The 24607-nt window shown below is 41.1% G+C and overlaps 1 protein-coding gene across 8 annotated transcripts in view; it reads left to right on the top strand.

The window, feature by feature from the left end:
- zgc:172282 (leucine-rich repeat and fibronectin type III domain-containing protein 1-like protein) overlaps positions 1–24607 on the top strand; it is a 315052-nt gene that overhangs the window by 125236 nt on the left and 165209 nt on the right. For 7 of the 8 annotated variants that reach the window (XR_010801233.1, XR_010801215.1, XR_010801221.1 and 4 more), the window contains exons 2-3: positions 17363–17526; positions 22586–22643. The gene's annotated coding sequence lies outside the window, so the exon portion shown is untranslated. The remainder of the gene's footprint in view (positions 1–17362; positions 17527–22585; positions 22644–24607) is intronic. The other variant, XM_066662428.1, reaches the window with a different exon arrangement.

Raw genomic sequence — 24607 nt, 5'->3', positions numbered from 1 at the left:
CTATCTGTTAGTCATCTTGTTATGTTAAGCTCTCTGTTTGTTGTTCTTTTGTAAATTAAACGTTATCTGTGCTTTACCGAATGCGTCCGCTCCATCAGTCCATCCCTCGCTCCTGACAGAATGACCAACCTTTACATGGACGCAGCTAGCACAGAAAATCCGTTTAACAGGGCTGTGGAATGGAGTAGCCGGCTCCGACAGATACATGCCACAGTGGCTCAGCGCCTTCGGGAGGAGTCGATTCACGAGTTGAGTGATTGCTCCAGCGCGAGTCGTAGGAGTCGGCGAAAGAAGCGGGCTGGAGTCTCCCCCTCGCTGGAGGATTACCCCCTTAGGTCCGGGGAAATTTTTGGGGGGGCGTTAAGGGTAGGGGCTGTTAGCCTCCAACGTCAGAACGACAAAGTTGGGGCTAACAGGGGCGCACCTCTGAGGGATTTAAAGGGTGCACCTGTGAAACCCCCTAAACCCTTTACAGCTCCAGCGCGAGCCCGGCGAGCAGCACAAACCCCTGTCCTTGTAAAAGCGGCGCCTCCAGCCGCTTCTGTCTTCGTAAACGCGGCTCCTCCTGCCGCGCCTGTCTTCGTTAACGCGGCGCCTCCGGCCGCGCCTCGCTTCGTGAGCGCGGCGCGCGCCTCTCCAGTCTCCGTGGACGACGTCGCAGATTCATCTGCCTCCGTGGACGTCATCGCACGTTCTCCAGTCTCCGTGGACGTCGTCGCAGGTCCCCCTGTCTCCTTGGACGTCGTCGCAGGTCCCCCTGTCTCCTTGGACGTCGTCGCAGGTCCCCCTGTCTCCTTGGACGTCGTCGCAGGTCCCCCTGTCTCCTTGGACGTCGTCGCAGGTCCCCCTGCCTCCGTGGACGTCGTCGCAGGTCCCCCTGCCTCCGTGGACGACGTCGCAGGTTCCCCTGCCTCCGTAGACGACGTCGCAGGTTCCCCTGCCTCCGTAAACGTCGTCGCAGGTTCCCCTGCCTCCGTGGACGTCGTCGCAGGTTCCCCTGCCTCCGTGGACGTCGTCGCAGGTTCCCCTGCCTCCGTGGACGTCGTCGCAGGTTCCCCTGTCTCCGTGATGGCGGCACCCGCCGCTCCTGTCCCCGTGACTATGGCGGCACCCGCCGCTCCTGTCCCCGTGACTATGGCGGCACCCGCCGCTCCTGTCCCCGTGACTATGGCGGCACCCGCCGCTCCTGTCCCCGTGACTGTGGCTACGGCCGCTCCTGTCCATGTCCGTAGGTCGGCCCGAAGGACTTCAGGGCCGATCCCCAGAACTGTGCCCAGGCTGGTTCCTCAGACTGCCCCACAGACATTAGCCAGTCCTGGGCACCCACCTGTTATTTTGGTTCCCATGTCTGTCCCTGTCCTGATTCCTGTCTCTGTCCTTGTCCCTGTACCCGTGTCTGTCTTTGTCTCTGTCCCAGTCCCGGTCACTGTGTTTGTGTCAGTCCCTGTGAATGTCTTGGTCCCTGTTCCCCTGTCAAGTCCAGTCCAGTCCCCTGTCAGCCCTGTCCCGTCTCCTGTCCAGTCCCCGTTTCAACCCTCTGTCTTGTCCCCGTTCCAACCCTCGGTCCTGTCTCATGTCCAGTCCCCTGTTAGTCCTGTCCAGTTCCCGTTTCAACCCTCTGTCCTGTCTCATGTCCAGTCCCCTGTTACTCCTGTCCAGTCCCCATTTCAACCCTCTGTCTTGTCTCAAGTCCCGTCTCCTGTCCAGTCCCCGTTCCAACCCTCTGTCCGGTCTCATGTTCAGTCCCCTGTTAGTCATGTCCAGTCTCCGTATCCGTCCAATGTCCAGTCACCCGTCTTGTCTCCGGTCCAGTCTCTGTTTCAAACCCCTGTCCAGTCTCAAGTCCCGTCTCCTGTCCAGTCCCCGTGTCAACCCTCTGTCTTGTCTCACGTCCAGTTCCCGTATCCGTCCAATGTCCAGTCACCTGTCTTGTCTCCGGTCCAGTTTCCCTTTCAATCCCCTGTCCAGTCTCCGGTCCAGTTTCCCTTTCAATCCCCTGTCCAGTCTCCAGTCCCGTCTCCGTTTCAGTCTAGTGTCATGTCACCTGTCCTGTCTTCTGTCCAGTCACGTACCCCTGTCCAGTCTAACGTTCCTATCCTGTCCAGTGTCTTGTCACCAGTCTCTGCTCCCGTCCAGTCCCAGCACCAAGTCCTGTCACCTGTACCGTCTTCTGTCCAGTCCCTGTTTCCATCCAGTGTCATGTCCAATGTCAAAAACCCTGTCAAGTCTAATGTGTCCACTCCCGTCATGTCCAGTCCGTTCCAGTCTTTTGTTACCTCCCTTTGTCAGTCACCTGTCATGTTCCATGTCCCGTCTCGTATATTCGGTTCTGTTGTGTCCTCTGTTCCCGTATTGTCCTGAGTCCTGTCACCCGTTGGTTTGTTGTCCTGTCTTGTTTTCCGTGTCCTCTCCTGTGCCAACTCCTGGGGGGGGGGTTTAGGAGTACGCGCCCGGGAGTTGCGCGTTCTTGGGGGGGGCATCTGTCACGCCTTCGTCCTGTCATGTCTGTTGTCCCCGGCCATGTGCTTTTAGCACATGGCTATGTTTTGTTTATATCCTTGTCTCCGCCCTCGTCCCGCCTCCTCGTCCGTGTCATGTGTTAACCCGTCCTCATTATCTGTCCAGGTGTTTCTCATTTGTGTCTGTATTTAAGTCCCCTTCCTGCACTTCCTGTTGTTGGTCATTGTTCTATTGTTTCCATGTTCTCTGTATCGTGTTTAGTCAGTTGTGTTATCCAGTCTGTCCGTATCTCTAGTTTGTCTTCCAGTCTGTCCGTATCTCTAGTTTGTCTTTACTCCTCTTCTGTTTGTTTGGTTCCTTTGTCCATGCCTCTGTTAGCTATCTGTTAGTCATCTTGTTATGTTAAGCTCTCTGTTTGTTGTTCTTTTGTAAATTAAACGTTATCTGTGCTTTAGCGAATGCGTCCGCTCCATCAGTCCATCCCTCGCTCCTGACAGCCTGTTCTCTGGATGGAGACATGCTGTTTGCATTTTTCCACTCCTGGTTAGCCCTAAGGTTATCCTGATCTGCTCTTCACTCTGATAACATGACCACCACCTGGCCTTTCTTTACCCTCAGCCAAAGTGTCTCTGCACCAGAGGGAAAAATAAGTTCCTTTTGTGGCAGAGTTTTATTTATTTATTTATATTTTTTTTAATTAAAAGATCACAATTAGCACTGGGGAGTATAAGTTCGGTTTGCTAGCAGGTAGACTGTGAGGACAGTAGTTTGCCAATTAGAGCCACATATTTTTGGTCGAGTAGGCACATTTTAAAATGCTAAATAAATATGTGTAAATAGTCATTCATTAACGTATCAGAATTAAAACAACCGTTTGTGTGGAAAATAATTAAGATGTTACCCTTTTCAAGTTGGTAGCAGACCTTACATTGGAACATGTTAACATGTTCTGCTTAAACTTTGTGTTTTTATACACACACCGGACAAACAACTGACATGTTAAGTAACTCATTATTTAAACGTATCCTCTGCCATCTGTTGTCTTCAGATGAGAAATGAGGAAATGCTATATGAATTGTAATAGATATACTATTTACTCTGCCTTAATTTATTAGCATAATGGTTTCTGTAGTCATAAGACTTATATTTAAGATTTTTTTATATATTGCTTTTATTGTATGAGCTGCTTCCACATTGACTCTCAAGGACATTTTCAATACATTTCATATGAAACCCATGTAGTTTTGCTGTTAGCAGCTAAGCACTCTCTGTTCCCTGACTGTACTTGTTATGAAATGATGCATCACAGTGCAAGATATGTCAGCCTAAGAGTTTAATTGAGCATGTCTTCATATGCATCATAAACGTATATATGTATTTATGATATTTGCCAGATATAATAACCCAGAATGACAATTCTAATTGTTAGATATGTAGGTCAAGGCACAATTGAGTTTTGCCCAAAAACTCTCTGAGGTTGTTTTTTGAGTGAGGATCTAAAACCTAATCTGAATCCAAGTATGCTATGCAAATTTCACTGAAGTCTGCTTACACCATATTTGCATTTCTTTAGCCACTTAGAGGATTGAATATATTAGCACCAGTCTTTCCAGCAAGCATGTCAATGTCCTTACTTCTGGATAATCAAAACGACAATGTTCTCAGAACACATACATGGTAATAACAGATGACAAATGTACATGCATACACACACACACACACACATATATATACACACACTCTCACTCCCTCGCACAAAGTCTTTTCTAACATACTACATGCACCACAGTTTCTAATGGAGTAGTTTGAAGGGAGAGCAGAGTCCCTTTAGACCACTTAGCAGAGACTAAATGGCAGAAAGCCTGTTCAGTGCACTGTAGATGTCATGCATGAAGCGTAGGTGGGCCAAGAGTCTGCTCTGAATATCAAAGTCAAGCTAGGATCATTAATCGGTGCTAATGCACGCTCTGCTAGGCTTGCTCTGCTCCTTAAATTTCCTCCAAGAGAATCGAGGGCCATGTTTACTTGCCGATTTACAGTTTTCTCCCCTTGTTTTCACCATACACATTTTATCTGGTCATCATTTCCTAAAAGTCCAGATGTTTAATGTAATTTAATGTGTTCTGTAATGCATATATTTTCAGTGATGCATTTTGTGATTAATTTTTGAACAGCAGCAGCTAGTTATTTTTGGACTATATATATATATATATATATATATAGAACGTAATCTAACCATTTCTATATATCACATGAAAAATCATGCTTATAGCAAGCAGATTAACTGCTTGGTATTAATTTGTATTAATAGCTTTCTCCGTACTTTAGAGGGTTTAAGTACTCCCACTCTTGTGGTACTTTTAGTTAGGAAACAGTTTATGAAAGTTCAAGTTTGTTTGTGAAAGAAAATGCCTGCATATAACCAATCAAACAAGATTGAAATTCCATTTTTGCTTTTTTTGAAATTTCAGCTATTATGGCAAAATAACAAATCATAAGTGTGTTTAATGAACTTAGCAAATTTGTCAACTATGAGTAAGCCAAACATTGTCTACAGCCAGCAAACATTACTAGATATAAACAGAGTAATGGCTTCAATTGCTTATCCAATTATGGACATTGTTTGACGCATGAATGGTAATTAGATGAAGGTAAATAAACTGATAATGTATTCTGTGTTTTTGAGCTTATTGTTTTGTTCATTTATGATGAAATAATGTCACACTGTAGAGAACACGTACATCTAACAAAGAAAATTAAAAATCCTTGCAAATGAGTCTCAAGGCTTTCTCTAATACTCAGTGTTATAGATATATACTGTCAAATTAATTGACCAAAAGATTAACCCTGCATTTTATTTGAGTTTTTAACTGCCCTCACCCACTTTGCCTCACTGCTTCCCCTCATGCCATCTGTAGGGCTAACCCATTATTGAATTAGCTGAAGTGAGGTCATTGGAGGGGTGAGGGAGCAAGTCAAAATGGATGTCCACTTCAGAAGCAGACCTTGCCCAGAATGCTTTGTGATGTGATACAGTTTTTATAGCATCAGTGGCAATAATGTTGGAAAAAGCAGTTTGTGGTGTAAATAAAACCAAAACATTCTTAAATTATTTAAATATCAGAAAAAATGTAATACATTAATACAGAATATACATTTTACACTATGGTTAGTATATAATAATAATAATAATAATAATAATAATAATAATCAAATACTCGGTTACATCCTTCACCACAAACAAACATTATTTATGTTGTACAGCATGTTAGCCATTGTCCAGTAACTATAAAAAGCATCCACTAACTAAAGGGGTCTCTTAGCTTTTATAGGCTGTATTTATATAGCAACAGCAATTGAAAAATTCTAATAGTGACAAGCTATAATTGTTTCTAATGACAGAAGCAAAAATAAAACAAAACAACAATGTTAGCAAGCTAGTTTGCTATACAGTACATTAACAGCACATTACATTATGCTACAGTTAACTTTCTTAGCAATAATAGTCTGGCTGTCTGTTTTAGTAACATGATTATATAAATTATCTTACCTATTCAGCAAGAAGAAACTAAGCCTCACTTTAAAATCTTTTCAGTTCATGGAGGTCTGACAACTTTCAAAGGTCAATCCAGTGTTATGTGTCATGCTGTCTTTTGGTTTGTAAGGTCTATTGATTAATATTCCACATTTCTTTGGTTTGATAAAAGGTGAGTGAGCATAGGAAGACTGAATTTATTGTTCTGTTATTGTTATGCTTATGATAGCATTAAGTTTTTACACCATTACAAAGGCTGAAGTCTTCAGCAGCTTGTAGACACTGTGTGTGTGATGTAAATACAAAAAGATTACAAAGTAGCTATCAGTTATTAGAATAAATATAATAGGGTTTGCTGGGATGGTCCAACCTCCATTTATTATACTAATGTTTTTCTCTCCACACTGTCACGCCTTCGTCCTGTCAAGTCTGTTGTCCCCGGTCATGTGCTCTTTTTAGCACATGGCTATGTTTTGTTTATGTCCTTGTCTCCGCCCTTGTCCCGCCTTTGTTCCGCCTCCTCATTCGTGTCATGTGTTAACCCGTCCTCGTTATCTGTCCAGGTGTGTCTCGTTTGTGTCAGTATTTAAGCCCTCTTGTCTCACGTCCTGTTTGTCGTACATTTCTCCTTTCACCTTTGTTCAGTCGTGTTGGTTCTCATTTCACCTTTGTTTTGTCGTGTTCTCTGTCAGGTCCTGTCGTTTTGTGTCATTCTCGTTCTCGTTAGATTCCAGTTCCCTGTCTCGTTGTTTTGCTTACTACGTCTAGGTTTATCTCTGTCTGTCTAGTTCCCTCTGTTTATATTTAGTTAGTATCTGTCTCTTTAGTCTAGGTTTCCGTTTGATTATCTCTGTCCAAGTCTGTATGTCTAGTCAACTTCTGTTTATTAAAATATCCTGTGTTTTAGCGAGTGCGCCTCTGTCAGTCCGCCCCGTGATCCGTGACACACACGACTGCTTTTAATTTAATAGAAAGATCTTATCGAAAGCAGCTTTAAATTAGGTAAATGTTGTTTTCTGTAAATTTTTATTCTGTAAATAAATGGTAACAAAAGTTTAATACTTTGATTTTGAGACACTAGCCTAATCCCAGTCTAAGAAACCACCCCAATGTGTGTAGTTTGGGGATAAAAATTGATCACCACTGTACCTCTTTCTGTAGCTTTGGTTTCATATGGGGGGAAAAGCAGCCTCTTATTTTTTGTTTATTATTATTAAAAAAAAAAAAAGATGACTTCCACTTTTCTCATTATGGTCCCCTCTTCTAGACTATTGCCTGCAGCTCTTTTGCATCTTTATCTTTTCAACCTTAAGCAGGGGCTCATCAGAGCAACTCACATAACACAAAGCTACTGATTCAGAAAACTAAAGCGAGTCAGTTTTGACAAAGAAAGGCCTGTCCTGCTATGAGCAGCTGGGTTGACTGTGATCTGTGTTGATGTGGACAGACCAGAAGGAAAATGGACTGAAATCATTAGGCTTATGTACCTAATTTATTGCTTTTTCTATGGAGATCATACAAGTTGAGTGTGAGAATTTGGCAGGCTGCTTGCATTGAAGAGTTAGTTAATGTATATCTACAGTATGCCAATATGATACAGGTTTTATTTTTCTTTGTACAGTGTCCTTTTGGTGTATGAAAAGGTGCTGGAAATAAAATATATTATTATTTATTATTACATCACATCTGTTTTGAGAATGGTCTATTGATGGATAGGTAGTGGGCAAAGTTGGGTCTTGTTGATGATTAAGTCAGGTGATTATGGTTCAGTGATGATTATTTTACATTTATGCTTATGCATACTTCATTTCTATACAATATTTTAAGAAAATTAGTATCTACTAATATTTTTTGAAAAATAAGGGAGGTCTGGGTTTCTTTGCTCCGACCGCTTCCCCCATGACCCGGATAAGCAGTGGATAATGGATGAATGGATGGATTAATAGTATCTACTATACAAACATTATATGAACACACCTAAGGAATTTTTCAGTCCTAAAAATATGTATGCTTATATAGTTTAGTGATCATTGTTGCCTTTTATAATTCAAGTAAAACCATCATAAACGAAACCATGGCAGACTGGCCATGCTGAAATAGGATTACTGTGATCCAATTTTCTTATGTTTAATTCCACTATAATGGAGCACAAGGAAAAATCTGGTGTTTTTGCTTCTTGGATCCCCAAAAGTTGCAGAACGTTATTTATTTTACAGCGCACTCCTGAAACCAAGGTTAAATAGTGAAGTTTCCAAACAAATTGGTTTCTGCAGTGCTGAGCCAGACATAGAAATGGCAAAGGTCCTATACATGTAAGGGTTGCCATGGGTGCCAACCCAACTCCAGCAGCAGGCAGGCAATTTTCTGGTTCTTTGGCACTAGATGTATGAGAGTCTGGCTGGTAATATTGGTACCTATCTGCTCATCTTTTCTCTGATTTTTTAATAAGGCAGATATGTCTCGCCCTCTCCTCCTTTACTCTGTATTTTCTCAGACGGCTGAGAAGTCTCACACTGATTGTCCTACTGTTTTTTGTGTTCTTTTCAGTTGGGAGTTAGTCCACAAACCTCAGTGTTCTCGAGGTAGCCAGTCTCCCGATGTCCTGTTTTCCCCTTCTGGTTCAAACTTTTCCTGAAAACACATGGACCTGTGCGGTTTATTGCTTTTTCCACCCGTTTTATATTTTCTGCCTGTTATTATACCTTTTTCCCTGATAAAAGACAACACTTGCAGTGTACTTGCTGTAGCCTGGTGGTAGATCACACTGCTACTAACATGGCAGTGCAAGTTCAAATCAGATCGGATTCAGTTTGTATTTAATTTATTATCTTCTGTTCCACTCGCTTACTGCTTGGCACTTGGGTCTATTCCTCAATTACGCTGGTAGGATTTCTGAATAGCATCCAGGAATCACAAATTACAACCTCACGGGGGAGCTACCACTACAATGCAGAGTTTGTCTTTGCTACTCTGGCTTTAGCACTGCAGAAACTGCACCATTCAAATTTTGGAGGATAGTAGGAAATCACCAATTTTCCTCCTAGTCTCCCTGATTTCAGAACTGTGCTGTTAAAAAGATTTTCACTCTGCAAAAGTATGGGCAGCCCAGGATCCGAAATAACAAATCTTAGGTAGCTTTCTTTTAAGGTAAAAACACTATATAGCATTTCATTTCTTTAAATGCTGCAGCTGTACCAGTTTCAAGCCACTGTAGATTAGATTAGATTCAACTTTATTGTCATTGTGCAGAGTACAAGTACAGGGCCAATGAAATGTAGTTAGCATCTAACCAGAAGTGCAATATATAACATTATTTACATAAATTACATAAAGTGCAGTTGTAATTATTTACATAAAGTGCAGTTGTGAAATGACATTGTGATTGTGGATTGTGATTAAAGTGCAGTTGAGATAATGACATTGTGATTATGGAAGTTAAAGTAACCATATATACATATTGAAGTATAAAACATGTAAACAAAGTAATATTGTGTAGGTGATGCATTAAGTACTGAAGGATAAATTAAATACAACTTTACAGAAGGTGCCATGAAATGATTATGCAATGTTTGTTTAAAGTGCCTGAAAAGTGTTCATCCGGGTAACAGCCTCAGGAAAAAAACTGTTACGAAGCCTGTTAATAAGGGAACGGAGGCTCCTGTAACGTCTGCCAGATGGTAAAAGGCTGAACAGTCCATGATTTGGGTGGGTGGCGTCCTTGACGATGTTTATGGTAGATGTCCTCGATGGTAGGTAATTTGTTGCGCTGTGCTGTTTTTACCACCCGCTGGAGAGCTTTGCAGTCTGCAGCACAGCAACTGCCGTACCATACAGAGATGCAGTTCGTAAGTATGCTCTCGATGGTACAGCGGTAAAAGTTCACTAGTACCCTGGGAGACAAGTGAGCTTTCTTCAGACTCCGAAGAAAATAGAGGCGCTGCTGCGCCTTTTTGATGAGGATAGAGGAGTTCAAGGACCAGGTGAGATCATTGGAAATGTGGAGACCAAGGATCTTGAAACGGGGCACCTGATCCACTGCAGTTCCGTTGATGTAAATGGGGGCGTGAGCTTGGTTTCTAGTCCGTCTGAAGTCCATGATGATCTCCTTTGTTTTGAGCGTGTTTAGTACCAGGTTATTGTTATGGCACCACAAGGACAGATGCTGTACTTCATCCCGGTAGGCTGTTTCATTATTATCTGTAATCAAGCCTATCACCGTGGTGTCATCTGCGAATTTGACTATGGTGTTTGAACCATAGGCAGGTACACAGTCATGGGTGAAGAGAGAGTACAGAATCGGGCTCAGAACACAACCTTGTGGAACGCCAGTGTTCAGGGTGATGGTTGATGAATGAAGGTTGCCTAATCTAACAGATTGGGGTCTGTTAGACAGGAAGTCTAAAATCCAGTGGCAGAGTGATGTGCTGATACCCAATTGGTTGAGTTTGGATATCAGCATAGACGGAATCACTGTGTTGAATGCAGAACTAAAATCGATGAACAGCATTCTCACATATGAGTTCTGACAGTCCAGGTGGGTTAGTGCAGTGTGTAGTGCTGTTGAGATAGCGTCCTTAGTGGATCTGTTGCTACGATATGCAAACTGGTGTGGGTCCAGCGTAGCAGGCAGGCAGGATTTCAAGTGGAGAACTAGTCTTTCAAAGCACTTGGAAATTATTGGGGTTAGTGCAACGCATCGAAAGTCATTTAACTCTGAAGCAGTAGAGTGCTTAAGCACAGGCACAATGGTGGCAGACTTAAAGATGGATGGTACAGCTGCCTGGGCAAGCGAAACATTAAAAATGTGAGTGAAGACACCCGCAAGTTCCACAGCACAAGCTCTTAGCACACGGCCAGGTACACCATCAGGGCCAGCTGCCGTTTGTGCATTCACTATGCTCAGCATGCGACTGACGTCCGAAGTGGAAAGTACAAGTGGGTTGTCGTCTGGTGGAGGATCGTTTATTGAAGATATCTTATATTCAATAATAATTCAATAACTAATCAATATTAAATCATACACAACACCTAGCAGCAACACCTCAGAACTAAAATTTGGGTTACTCAACATAAGATCACTAAACTCAAAAGCACTCATCGTAAATGATATTATAAGTGATCATAAATTCAATGTTTTCTGTCTCACGGAAACGTAGGTTAGGCCAAATGAATATTTAGCACTAAATGAAGCCACCCCCCTAGGCTATAATTATGCACATAGCCCAAGAATATCAGGCAAAGGAGGTGGAGTATGTGTAATTTACCAAAATACCCTAGAAATTAGTCTTAAACAATGTGACACCTTCTCTTCTTTTGAGGTACTCTCCACTATTATTACAAATCCGGTCACAAAAAAGGACGCATTTTTATTATGCAACATTTACAGACCACCAGGGCCTTACTTAGAATTTCTGAAAGAATTCGGCGATTTTGCTACAAACCTAGCGGTGTGCAATCATAAAGTTATAATTGTAGGAGATTTCAATATCCATTTTGAGAAGGAAAGTGACCCACTAAAAAAGGCATTTACCTCAATCTTAGACTCTATTGGTATTTCTCAAAATGTAACAGGGCCTACACACCACTGCAGCCACACTTTAGACTTAGTTCTGACACTAGGTCTTAACATTGACAAAATTAATATCTTACCGCAATCCTCAGCAATCTCTGATCATTACTTTCATTAATTTCATATGAGCTACATTTTAGCCATAATATATGTAAGAACCCTCGCTATTCTACAAGGCGTATAATAAAACCATCTACCGCCCTACAATTTATAGAAAACCTACCAGAACTATCGACCCCAGTTCCAACTCCATCAGACCCAATGGACCTAGATGTACTAACTGATTACCTAGAAAATACCTGTTGATCTACTTTAGAAAAGGTAGCACCACTTAAACATAAAAGTATAAGACAGAAAAAGCTCGCACCATGGTATAATGATAAGACCCGTACTTTAAAACAAACATTACGAAAACTAGAGCGGAAATGGCGATCAACCAAGCTTGAAGTGTTCCATTCTGCCTGGAAGGACAGCCTTATAGAGTATAGAAATGCCCTCACTAAAGCTCGCTCAGCTTATCTGGCCTCGCTGATCTCCAATAATAAAAATAATCCGAGAGCACTGTTTAGTGTGTTTTCTAGAATTACAAAAAATCAAGCAGGTTCTGAACAACTAATTCCAGCAACTCTCACCAGTAAAGATTTGATGGACTTTTTTAATAATAAAATTGAGAATATTAGACAACAAACTCAAGCCACAGGATTAAATCCGACCTGGCTGCCACCCGATGTGAATGATATAAAACATAATATAACTGTAAAAGAAAGACTTGAAACCTTTTACCCACTCCCACAATTAGAACTAGAGAAGATTATCACCTCCGCAAACTGTACAACTTACACACTTGATGCAATTCCCACAAAGTTGCTCAAAGAAGTACTACCAGCTATTATTGATCCTCTTTTAACTATAGTAAACTCATCCCTTAGTCTGGGCCATGTACCCAAAGCTTTTAAACTAGCAGTTATTAAACCTATGATCAAGAAACCAAATCTTGATGCTAGTACACTGACTAATTACAGGCCTATTTCTAATTTGCCATTTCTGTCCAAGATCTTAGAAAGAGCTGTGGCCCAACAACTTAGTTCATATCTACATAAGAATCATATATATGAAAAATTCCAATCTGGATTCAGGCAACATCATAGTACAGAGACAGCTCTAGTCAAGATAACAAATGATCTTCTTCTTGCCTCTGATCAAGGCCACGTATCCCTGTTGGTGCTTCTTGACCTAAGCGCAGCCTTCGATACAATAGACCACAATATTCTCATAGAAAGGTTAGAAAACATGGTTGGAATCACAGGGACAGCCCTATTATGGTTCATATCTTACTTAACGGAACGTTATCAATTCGTAAAAGTAAACAATCTAAATTCAAATTATTCTAAAGTAAGATTTGGAATTCCACAAGGCTCTATTTTAGGACCATTATTATTTACATTATACATGTTACCGCTAGGCACAGTTATAAGAAATCATGACATTAACTTTCACTGTTACGCAGACAACACACAATTGTATATTTCAGCCAAGCCCGATGACAAACACAGATTAAAGAAAATAGAGGACTGTGTAAAAGACGTGAAAGGCTGGATGTTGCGTAACTTCCTCCTTCTAAACAGCAACAAAACAGAGGTCCTGCTTTTGGGTCCAAAAGTGGCAAGAAATAAATTATCAGATTTAATTTTAAATCTAGCTGACTTTCCAGTTAAACCTGGTTCAGCAGCAAAAAATCTTGGTGTCATAATTGACCCGGATTTATCATTTGATCAACACATAGGTAGTATCACTAGGACAGCTTTTTTACATCTTCGCAATATTGCTAAGATTAGAAATGCCTTATGCCTTCAGGATGCAGAAACATTAGTACATGCCTTTATTACTTCAAGGCTTGACTACTGTAACGCACTACTGTCAGGATGCACCAGCAGCAATTTAAGAAAACTTCAAAATTCTGCAGCTAGGGTCCTCACTAAAACTAGAAAATATGAACATATCAGCCCAGTTTTATCATCACTTCATTGGCTGCCTGTTAAATTCCGCATTGACTACAAAATTTTGTTATTAACATATAAAGCTCTACATGGGCTTGCTCCTGAATATCTTCAAGATACAATTTCCTATTATGAGCCTCCACGTTCACTCAGATCACAGAATACTGGATTTTTTCTCAGAATTCAGAAGGCCTCAGCTGGGGGAAGAGCCTTTTCTTATAAAGCCCCCAGACTCTGGAATGATCTTCCAGAAAATGTTCGGGACTCAGACACAGTCGCAATTTTCAAATCTAGGCTAAAAACACATTTGTTTAGTTTATCTTTTGGTAGCTAATGCTCCCCCATAGATAAAGGCGGCAGATCTGGGGGGTCCATGGACACAAGGAATTATAGTAAACTGAGACGCTGGTGCTGTCGTCCCGCCGCTTCTCGCGATCACTCAGGTTTGTTGACGGTGGAGCGGAGGGATGCCAGTGTTTTAGGATGCTCCCGTGTCTGTGTGTCCTCCTGGTTCTCTCCTTTTAGTTAAAGCTGTCATCGTTAGATCTGCTGGAGTCATTAGCCACACTCTGGAAATTTTCATATTTTCTACTTTACAAACACAAAACAGTTCAAACTAATTCCATCCCTTTACATCTTTCCGAGTAAACAACTGCCCACCTGTCTGTCTGGACACTGATGGATGACTGTCGAGACCCTCCTCCACGCTTCAGACCAGCTGCCCACGCTCCAACAACCACCAAGTGCCTTGAAGCTTTCCCTACACTGAAGTTCTCATGGACTACTAACTATCATCACCAGTAGATTGACCAGAGGAGGATGGGTCACCCCTTGTGAGCCTTGGTTCCTCCCAAGGTTTCTTCCTCAGCTGGGGGAGTTTTTCCTTGCCACTGTCGCCCCTGGCTTGCTCACTTGAGGGTTTTACATTTGTTTTTACATTTCATGTCAAATCTTTGTCTTACTGGAATTCTGTGAAGCTGCTTTGTGACAACATCAGTTGTGAAAAGCGCTATATAAATAAATTCGATTTGATTTGATTTGATTATATCTTGTTGCCCTGGTCGAACCGAGTGTAGAACTTGTTCAGCTCATCATGGAGTGAAGCACTGTTGGTAGATGGAACAGAGCTGGCTGGTTTATAGTCAGTCAGGGTGTGAATTCCCTGCCACATATGCCGAGGGTCAGAGGAGGTAAAGTGCTCCTCAATCCGTCGTTTGTAGCAGTGCTTGGCTATAGCTATTCCTCTCCTCAGGTTAGCTCTGGCCAAGCTGTATACTTCCCGGTCTCCTGATCTGGAGGCAGCAACTCTGGCTTTGAGCAGAGTGTGAACCTCTCTGTTCATCCAGGGCTTCTGATTAGGGAATGTTATTATTGTCTTTTGTGATGTCACTCTGTCCACACAGTTGTTGATGTGTTTCAGGACAGAGTTAGTGTAGGTGTCCAAGTGGATGTGTGAGCCTGTGGTGGCTCGGGCAGCATACTCACTCCAGTCTGTCTGCTGGAACTGTTGCTGAAGGAAGGAGTCAGCCCCATCTATCCCGATCTTTACAGTTCAAAGTCCAAGATGGGGGAGGGGTGTTGTTCTGTATGCATCTGCCAAGTTTGTATAAACTTTGTCCAAAGTTTTTTGTCCCCTTGTGGTGGAGGAGACATTCTGAAAAAAATTTGGTAGTCCAGATTTTAAATCAGAGTGGTTGAAATCTCCTGATACAATAAAAGCTCCGTCCGGGTGTGTATTTTGCAATTTGGTGATAGAAGCACAGAGACACTCCATAGCCGAGTTAGCGTTAGCATCAGGAGGCACGTAGACTACAGCTGAAACAATACAGCTGAACTCACGGGGCAGGTAAAAGGGTCTGCATTTAATGATCAGGTACTCCAGGTCTGCAGAGCAGTGGGTTTCCACAACAACAGAGTCCGTGCACCACGCTTTGTTTACGTAGATACAGTTTCCTCCACCGCGGTTCTTGCCCGTAGTCACGCTTGACCGGTCAGCTCTGAGCAGCGTTCGTCCCTCCAGTTCCACCACGCTGTCGCCACATCGTCCCTTAGCCATGTTTCCATGAAGAACATTAAATTACAATCTCTGAGCCAGCTCTGTGTGAGGGTCCAGATTTTAATTCATCCAGCTTCCCCGGCAGCGAGCGAACATTCACGAGAAAAACGCTAGGGAATGCCGGCCGGTGTGGGTTTAGCCTTAGCTTAGCACGTGAGCCACCGTGCTTACCTCGTCTTTGTTTACGCTGGCGTCCGGTCCTTCCGGTCGGCAAGATTGACACGCTTGGTCCCGGTGTTCGGATCATCTCTGGTGGAAGCTGGTTGAAGTCGAACTGATGCATGAATCCTGTGTTTGTGCAGTGAATGTTAATTTACAAAAGTGTCTGTCTGTCGTAGCTGTAGTTCGCAAGAGGTATTTGCGCACTAGCAGATTCTCTGCTAGTTTACATGAACAGGAATTTTGTGCTGGTGTGGTTTTAGAAATGCAATGAAGTAAAATAGAAGAGCACAAATTCATGATCATATACAGAATTTTCTCTCTTGCGGGAGGGGGTCACATTTTCTCCCTCTCCACTCCTTATCTTTCCTGCTTGGCTCCTCTGGTCTTGTCTTGTCTACCCTCAGAATCTCTCTTAACACCGCTCTTCGAATTAAAATTAGGAATGGAATTTATCATCTGGTCTCTCACCGCTACTGACCATCTTCTTAAGGAGAAGCTTGGGCACGGGGGAGCCCACTTGCCCTGATGGAACAACGCAAGCTGGATATGCCATGGATGGATAGGAGAGGTGGCATGTGATATGTCTGGCGCCTCTTTCCATTGAGGACATTGAAGATGTATACCTATTCGGATTTATGATTGTGGGCTTTCTGCTAATTGGATTAGGGGGTGCCTGGTTTATCAGAAAATTAAAAGAGTTGAGTCAGTTGTAAATGGTCCAAGGAAACAGACCAACATGATCGATGGGATGGGCAGAGCCGTTGGCACACAGACTGGGACTGTGAGTAGAAGCTTGGATTCCATCAAGGAGCAACTAACAGCTTTGAACTCCAAGGTTGAACATTTGGAAGACCAGTGCAAAAATGGAACTTTGAATCAGAGGGACTACTAGCTCAAAATTCAGCTCAGGTCTCTGATTCTAACAAGCTGAACTTTTTCTGTTTTGGCTGCCCCAGCTATCAGCAGCCTCGAGCTGCTGATAGTTAAACTCCTCCAGAGGAACGGTTGCTATGGAGATCTGCTGCACCCTCCTGTCTTGAAATGATCATCTCCATGCCACGCAGCATTGCTGCAGTAATTCAGGCAAAACGAGCCCCAACTAAGTACTGAGTGCTGTACATGTTCATAATTTTCAGTTGGCCAACATTTTTAAAAATCCTTTTTTTGTATTGGCTTTAAGTAATATTCTACTTTTCTGAGATTTGGGTTTTCATTAGTTGTCGGTTATAATCAAATTAAAAGAAATAAACACTTGAAATATATCGGTCTGGGTGTAATGAATGGGTATAATATAAAAGTTTCACTTTTTTAAAGGGATTATTGAAATAAATCAATTACAATACCTTTGAGAATGAGTGTATATAATATATACACTCATTCTCATAGGTATTCTAATAGACCCTTAAACAGGTTGATAGATTGAAAATAACAGGTGACAGGTTGATTTATTTCAGTATAACTATATTCCTTATAACTATATAAATTCAGTAAACTACATTTTAACAATATATACTCGTTAACCTCTCCTTAAAGGCACACATTTTTTTAAGTGATAACATCTCACTGTCTTTCTCTCTCCACAGGTGAATGGATCTCCAGAGCCAGCAGGGCCTTGGCGCCTGGTTTTGAGGTGGAGTTGCTTATCCACATTTCCACCTGGCAGTCCAGATGTAGCAATCCAAACTCTCCTCAACCTTCTCACTGCTAGTGAGGCCTTAATGAGTTTCTCCAACCTTCCCGCACTGAGGTAGGCATGACCTTAAAGAAGCACTGAAGCTGAATAAAAGTTATAAGGTATGAGGCATTTAGCATGGAACAGCTTGATAAATTATAGCCTTTTTTTCTTCAACCCTCAGGTGCACCTCACTAGAAGGACAAAAAATTGTGATAGGAAAAAAAAAAAAAAAAAAAAAAAAAAAAAAAAATATATATATATATATATATATATATATATATATATATATATATATATATATATATATATATATATATATATATTATGCTTTTGATGGCTGAAATTGTACAAGTGATGCTAGAAATTGTTTTCAGCTGTTCTTGGTGTGTATAATGTGCAGAAAATATAATGTGTAACTTTAAAATGTAACTAATAATGTGTAAGGATGTATGGTGGGGAAAATTATTATTTGATACACTGCAGATTTTGCGAGTTTTCCAACCTACAAAGAACGGAGAGGTCTAATTTTTATCGTCGGTACACTTCAACTGTAAGAGACAATCTTTTAAAAAAAAAATAATAATAATTTTTAAATAGATAATTTGCAATTTATTGCATGAAATAAGAATTTGATCACCTACCAACCGGCAATAATTCTGGCTCTCTCAGATCTGTTTTCTTTAAGAAGCCCTCCAATTATGCACTAATTACTTGTATTAATTGCACCTGTTTGAACTTGTTACCTGTATAAAAGACACCTGTCCACACAGTCAATCAATCACACTCCAAAGAGCTGTCTAAGAACACCAGGGACAAAAGTGTAGGCCTGCAAAAAGCTGGGATGGGCTTCAGGATAATAAGCAAGCAGCTTGGTGAGAAGGCAACACCTGTTGGCACAATGATTAGAAAATGGAAGAATTACATTTTCAATCTTCCTCAATTCTTCCTCTGAAGCTTCATGCAAGATCTCACTACTTGGGGTAGTTCAAAGAAGTAACACACCATGCCGTCATGGGTTAAAATCCTGCAGGGCATGCAAGTTCCTCCTGCTCACGCCAGCAAATGTCCAGGCCCGTTTGAAGTTTACCAGTGACAATCTGGATGATCCAGAGAACCAAAATAGAGCTTGTAGGTATCAACTCCACTCACCGTGTTTGCAGAAAGAAAGATAAGTACAACCCCAAGAACACCATCCCAACTATGAAACATGGGGTGGAAACATACTTTGGGTGTGCTTTTCTGCAAAAGGGACAAGACGACTGTACTGTATTGAAGAGAGGATGCATGGGGCCATGTGTTGTGAGATATTGGCCAACAACCTCCTTCCCTCAGTAAGAGCTTTGAAGAAGGGTTGTGGCTGGGTATTCCAGCATGACAATGACCCAAAACACACAACAAGGGCAACTAAGGGGTGGCTCCGTAAGGAGCATTTCAAGGTCCTAGCCAGTCTCCAGACCTGAACCCAATAGAAAATCTTTGTAGCCTGCTGAAACTAGGTGTTGCCCAGCAACAGCCCCGAAACCTGAATGATCTGGAGAAAATCTATATAAAGGAGTGGGCCAAACTTAAACTTGGTCAAAAACTACAGGAAATGTTTGACCTCTGTAATTGCAAACAAACATTTCTGTACCAAATATTAAGTTCTGTTTTTCTATTGTATCAAATACATTTCATGCAATAAAATGCAAATTAATTATTTAAAAAAAAAATCATACAATGTAAAAATTTTTATTCATCTTGACCTTCAGGGCATCAATATGACACCCATTTAAATCCAGTTATTACATTAAATTTTGCGATAGCAGTGTATATATGGAAAGTTGAGGTACTGCTTAAAGGAACACTGTAGAATTTCTCCTTTAAACTACCACTTTGAAATAATTGTGATTTTTTACACACTCGTAATAGTGTCATCACTATTCCTTCTCTTGACATCAGGACAGTGCTGAAGTTAATAACTATACTCTGTGATAATTGGGGAAGCACATGAGCAAAAAAAGGGACCAAATCTTACATAGTATTCCTATTTTTGTTCTTGGTATTCTGCATTTTGTAATTCATTTTTACAGAACTGTACTGAAATGAGGGCGGCACGGTGGCGCAGCAGGTAGTGTTGCAGTCACACAGCTCCAGGGGCCTGGAGGTTGTGGGTTCAATTCCCGCTCCTGGTGACTGTCTGTGAGGAGTTGGTGTGTTCTCCCCGTGTCCGCATGGGTTTCCTCCGGGTGCTCCGGTTTCCTCCCACAGTCCAAAAACACACGTTGGTAGGTGGATTGGCGACTCAAAAAGTGTCCGTAGGTGTGATTGTGTGAGTGAATGTGTGTGTGTGTCTGTGTTGCCCTGTGAAGGACTGGCGCCCCCTCCAGGGTGTATTCCTGCCTTGCGCCCAATGATTCCAGGTAGACTCTGGACCCACCGCGACCCTGAATTGGATAAGCGGTTACAGATAATGAATGAATGAATGTACTGAAATGAAAGGGGAGATGTTACCAAAAATTAACTTCCATATTACATAGTGCAGTTTCTGCAGTACCAAGCCAGAAGTATCAACGAGAGACTATATTCTCATTAATACAGGTCAGTGAAATATCACTATGATTTTGATGCTGGAATTTTAAGTGTTCCTTTAAGTATTGTATACAACTACTATGGACCCTTTATTTGTTTTCGTCATAAAATATTCTGGAAACAACACACTGAAGTAATATCTTATACTTATATGTAGCAACCAGTGAGTAACAATATATTTTTTATACTTGTAAAATGATAATGAAGCTCACAATAGATCTGTGCTTCTGAAGAGTCAAGAAGAGAGGACTGATTCTTTTAAACAGAATTGCAGAACTTTTTGATGCTCATAACTGATTTTAAAAGAATTAAATCATTTTCACAGCACGTTTCTATTTTCTCTGCTAATTAAATTGGTGCAAAAGTAGCAAACAATTAGTGTTGCATTACTTACAAATACAACATTTTCTTTAAGTTTCTTAGAGAATAAGAGGTTTTTTATGTATGCATGCAAAATCAATACTTAAAATGGTTCTGGAAGCAGTGCATACCTTTGAGGCAGAAGTAACGTAATTAGTTACCAGCCAATAGGCAGAGATGAGTGTGATGGTTTAAAATGGACTGGGAGATTTTTCAAATACCATGATATAAACCAGTAACACAAAGTAAACACTTTGCATAAAGACGTTTCAGCTGTTATCAAGCTTGCAGTGGGGCTGGGTAGGCATCTGGTGAGATTGTGCTATATTAGCCTCGCACTAAAGCGGATAAATACCTTGCAAATTACAATCAATAATAGAATATTAATAATAATCTTAATTTTTATAATGCTTTTCTGTTAAACAGTGGACCTTGCCACTGTGACGCGCTGTTTCATAGATCTATACCTGAAACAAAATAAAATGAAAATTGTATGGATATTAAATCAAGTCAAGGGAAATATGGGTGAGAAAATGTAGACCAAGTAACATCACTAATGTTGGCGTTAAAGCCTATTCAGAATCTAAAATTACACCCAGATTCCTCACAACTTGTGGCCAGATATTTCCTATTAATTCTTTTCCCTACCTGCACTGAAAGGCGCTATATAAGTGTAAAGATACATACATACATACATACATACATACACTGGTTCTAGCCAGAGAGAATTTCTTTTCAATTGGAATAGGAACTAAAGGAAACAAAAACCTACTTGTTGATAATTTGACCCAGTACACAGAATCAGGAGGGAACCAAGAATGGACCAAAGTGGAACTCTATATTTTGGAGAAGTGTGGTCATTCATAGTGACACATTTCTAACACACCGAAAAATAATAGTTCTACGAGTGTTTTAATAAAGAAAATGAATCTATATTAAACTCTAAACACTCTAAGAAGCTTTTACATGATTAAAGGGTTCTTTACATTTTAAATGTGTTCTTCAAATTGGTTGAGAATGTGCTACAGATGGTTTTATATAGAACCCCTTTTTAAAAAGGTGCTATATAGTACCATTTATAGCTCTGTAGGATTGAGGTGTTCGTTGACGTTGTTGAGAATAAATTAGATTATAGATTATAAATTATAGACAATATTATTGCCCTCAATTGTTCCATAAACAATTTTCACCTCCTAGTGTCAAGGTTATATACCAGTAATACACAGGCTGAGAAGAGACAAACAACTCTGAAAGAGTTCACAATGTCATAAAAAAGCGCAAAGAATCAGGATAAATGACATGTATTCTATTAATTACATAACACTACTAAACTAAGCATTCTAGACTGAGCTTACACTCTACTTAGTTCTAAACAGAGGAGACACTTGCAAATAGTAGTTACAGGTACATAATATAGATAAAATTGATTGATAAAATTTGATTAATAAAAGACAGCATCCTAAAAACCAACTCTCCACATAAGATCAGAAGCACCTTTGACATACTGCACAGTGATTGGCTGAGTGGTCACAGCACAGTTTAGGTAGCAGTTGTCTCAAAAACTATTTGATGATGCACTGTACAAGTACAAATACCAGAACCAATATGGAGTAATCCCAAAACACCCAAAAGAATGTATTCCACAATTTATTTGCTCATTTCCCCATCCAGTCAAACCATCTACCTTGGGTAGATGGAATGTTATGGACTACCTATGAAATATGTTGCAATTTGGAAACCACCTCTTTCAGGTCTCCACCATTGTCTGGAATGTAAGAACAGCACTCAATACCCACTATAGCACATACTCTCCGCCCCCTCCCTGGGAGACAGAAGATAATCTAGAGCCATTCTATTTTGCAAAGCAACCATCTTAACAGCTGTCACTTCTGTGATTTTACTAAAATCCATGACAATGTTATTGGCTAAAGGTTCCGCTTCCTGTGATAAATCTGCAATCTGATCTAGAGCAGACATAACCCCTTAAGTTGGAATTAGGGCTCCTTGTCAATAGGGTGAATACCACAATGTGAGCACGAATAGATCACATGAAATATATAGTTAAGTGAATGTGTGTGAATGATCTTCTGTTCTGTTTACAACTGTATGTCCTATAGAACAGACAGTGGAGGCTACTGGGGAGAGGTTACTAGCACTTACACCTAGTAACTTGTTGGTTCAGAGGTTTCTCCTCATGTTTCAGGGTCTCTCTCCTCCCCCCTGTTTCCACTAGAAGACCGATGCAGTGGTTCCTAAAGCAGGTAAGGTATTCCGGGAGGGTGCAAATGAGCTATGCCTGATTAAGCATTTGTTTGTAAGCTAAATGTGCAGAGCTTTCTCAAGCCACAATAAGAAAATGAAGCATATTTCAAAGCAAGCTCATACCAGTCACTTAAGAGATGTAGGGATTAAATGTGTCATTTTTGCAGACTATTTCTCTCAGGAAGCTGTTTTATAATTTATTTATAAGAACGTATAAATACATTCCATGGGATCTTATGTATATTGAATTGGGCAATATTCTCATCTACAAAAGGGATGCACAACAGAAAAGGTTTAGGAACTACTGACCTAAACAGTGAGACTGACTCGGCTGTATCTTTCAAGAAAAATTCAAGAAGTACATCAACATAAAGTTAGTATGATAACCTAAATAAAATTCCACCATAGCTCTCAGTCAGGCAGGAACTTAATGTACCAGCAGTAGGACATAATGAGTCTTCATCTTGTGAGTGCACATAATGTATCTCATCCTTCTAACAACCCCCATCCATAAGACTGCTGGTTCTACTTCCATACTCGCATACTGCCCAAACTTGACCTTATTATTATTATAAGGATTTATAATGTTATTTATTTATATGTTATTTGGCGGATTTGCTAAATTGGCAGGAATCCATTTATCTATTCCTTTAAGCTTTGCGGCTGCATTTCTGACCAACAAAACTCGATAAGGGCCTTCCCAAGACCCATTCTTTGAGGTTTATACACCATTACCCATTGGCCCAGCACTAAAATATGTCCCCCCTGAGGTGGCTCTTCCCATGCATCACAAACTTGTCCTTCTGCTCTTGGGGCTGCACTGCTAAGAGCTTCACAGATTGTCAGAGATCAGGTGGACATCAGTTTTGCACAATCCTCAATGGATTCAAGTTTCCTTGTTATGAGTGGCATGGATGCTATAATGTACTACTGGGAGGGCTTCAGGCTGTGGAATGCCTTCCAAGCGTTCCTCTATGGCACTGTAGATGAATTTTCTTTGTGTGCTTTGAACTTTAAGACTGACTTCTTTGGGCAGTCCAAAAGTTCTTGGATCAATTTTCCATTTTTCACTGGTGTTCCTGCAGCGGTTATAAAAACCACGCCATCTCCACAGTTGACCAAAATCAAGGACAACACCGTAACCATAGCAGGAATAGTGATAATGTTGGCAATGTGGTCTTTAGCTAATTTACATGCTTCAGTCAGAGCTTTCAAATTCTGCTTGTTGAGCTCATATTCCTGGTGGCATCTGACCCTTTGCCAGGATATCCACTTTTAATGTTACTGACCATCCAGCTCATCTCACCCCATCTTCAAACCGTCAGTGAAGAGTTCCAGCTATCAGGCAGAATGTGCACTCAATATGCAACAAAAGTGACAAACATTCAACACTTTAAGTTCAATCTGGAATATTGACAGAGTAGCCTTTTCTTTTTTACTGAAACCTGGCTTTCAACAGACATGGATTTCCAGTTGGATGGGTTTAACATCATTTGCTTTGATTTATGTTTATTTTTTATTTGACAGAGATGTGGCCAAAAAAAGGAAGATGCTTGGGGGGTGGTCTCTGCATGGCTCTGCAAGTGGGCATTCAACTATACCGTGAGAAAGATGGAGAGCTGTAGACACTATGAAATTCTAACAGTGTCATTTAGACCACACTAGTTCTCCCAAATCACTGTTATTTTGGTGTATGTACCTGGACCTTATTTTAAATTTGCTGCTGAGCATAAAGAGGACAGTTTTAAGATTTCAATAAATGTGACATCACTTATACTTGCCAAATTTAGAGCCATATGCCACAGCAGCCGCCACAATGAATAATTGAAAGTACTGGACATGGGTTATGGCAAGTCACACCCACCTCTGGGCAGATCAGACCACAAAGTTATTCTGCTCCTACCAAAATACAGGCCACAACTTAAAAAAAAAACTATGGAGCTAGTGACAAAAACTATCCAAG

This window comes from Hoplias malabaricus, chromosome 1 (assembly GCF_029633855.1).
Source record: "Hoplias malabaricus isolate fHopMal1 chromosome 1, fHopMal1.hap1, whole genome shotgun sequence".
Lineage (NCBI taxonomy): Eukaryota > Metazoa > Chordata > Actinopteri > Characiformes > Erythrinidae > Hoplias > Hoplias malabaricus.
The sequence above is the reverse complement of the archived record's forward strand: the minus strand, read 5'-3'. Positions and strand labels throughout refer to the sequence as shown.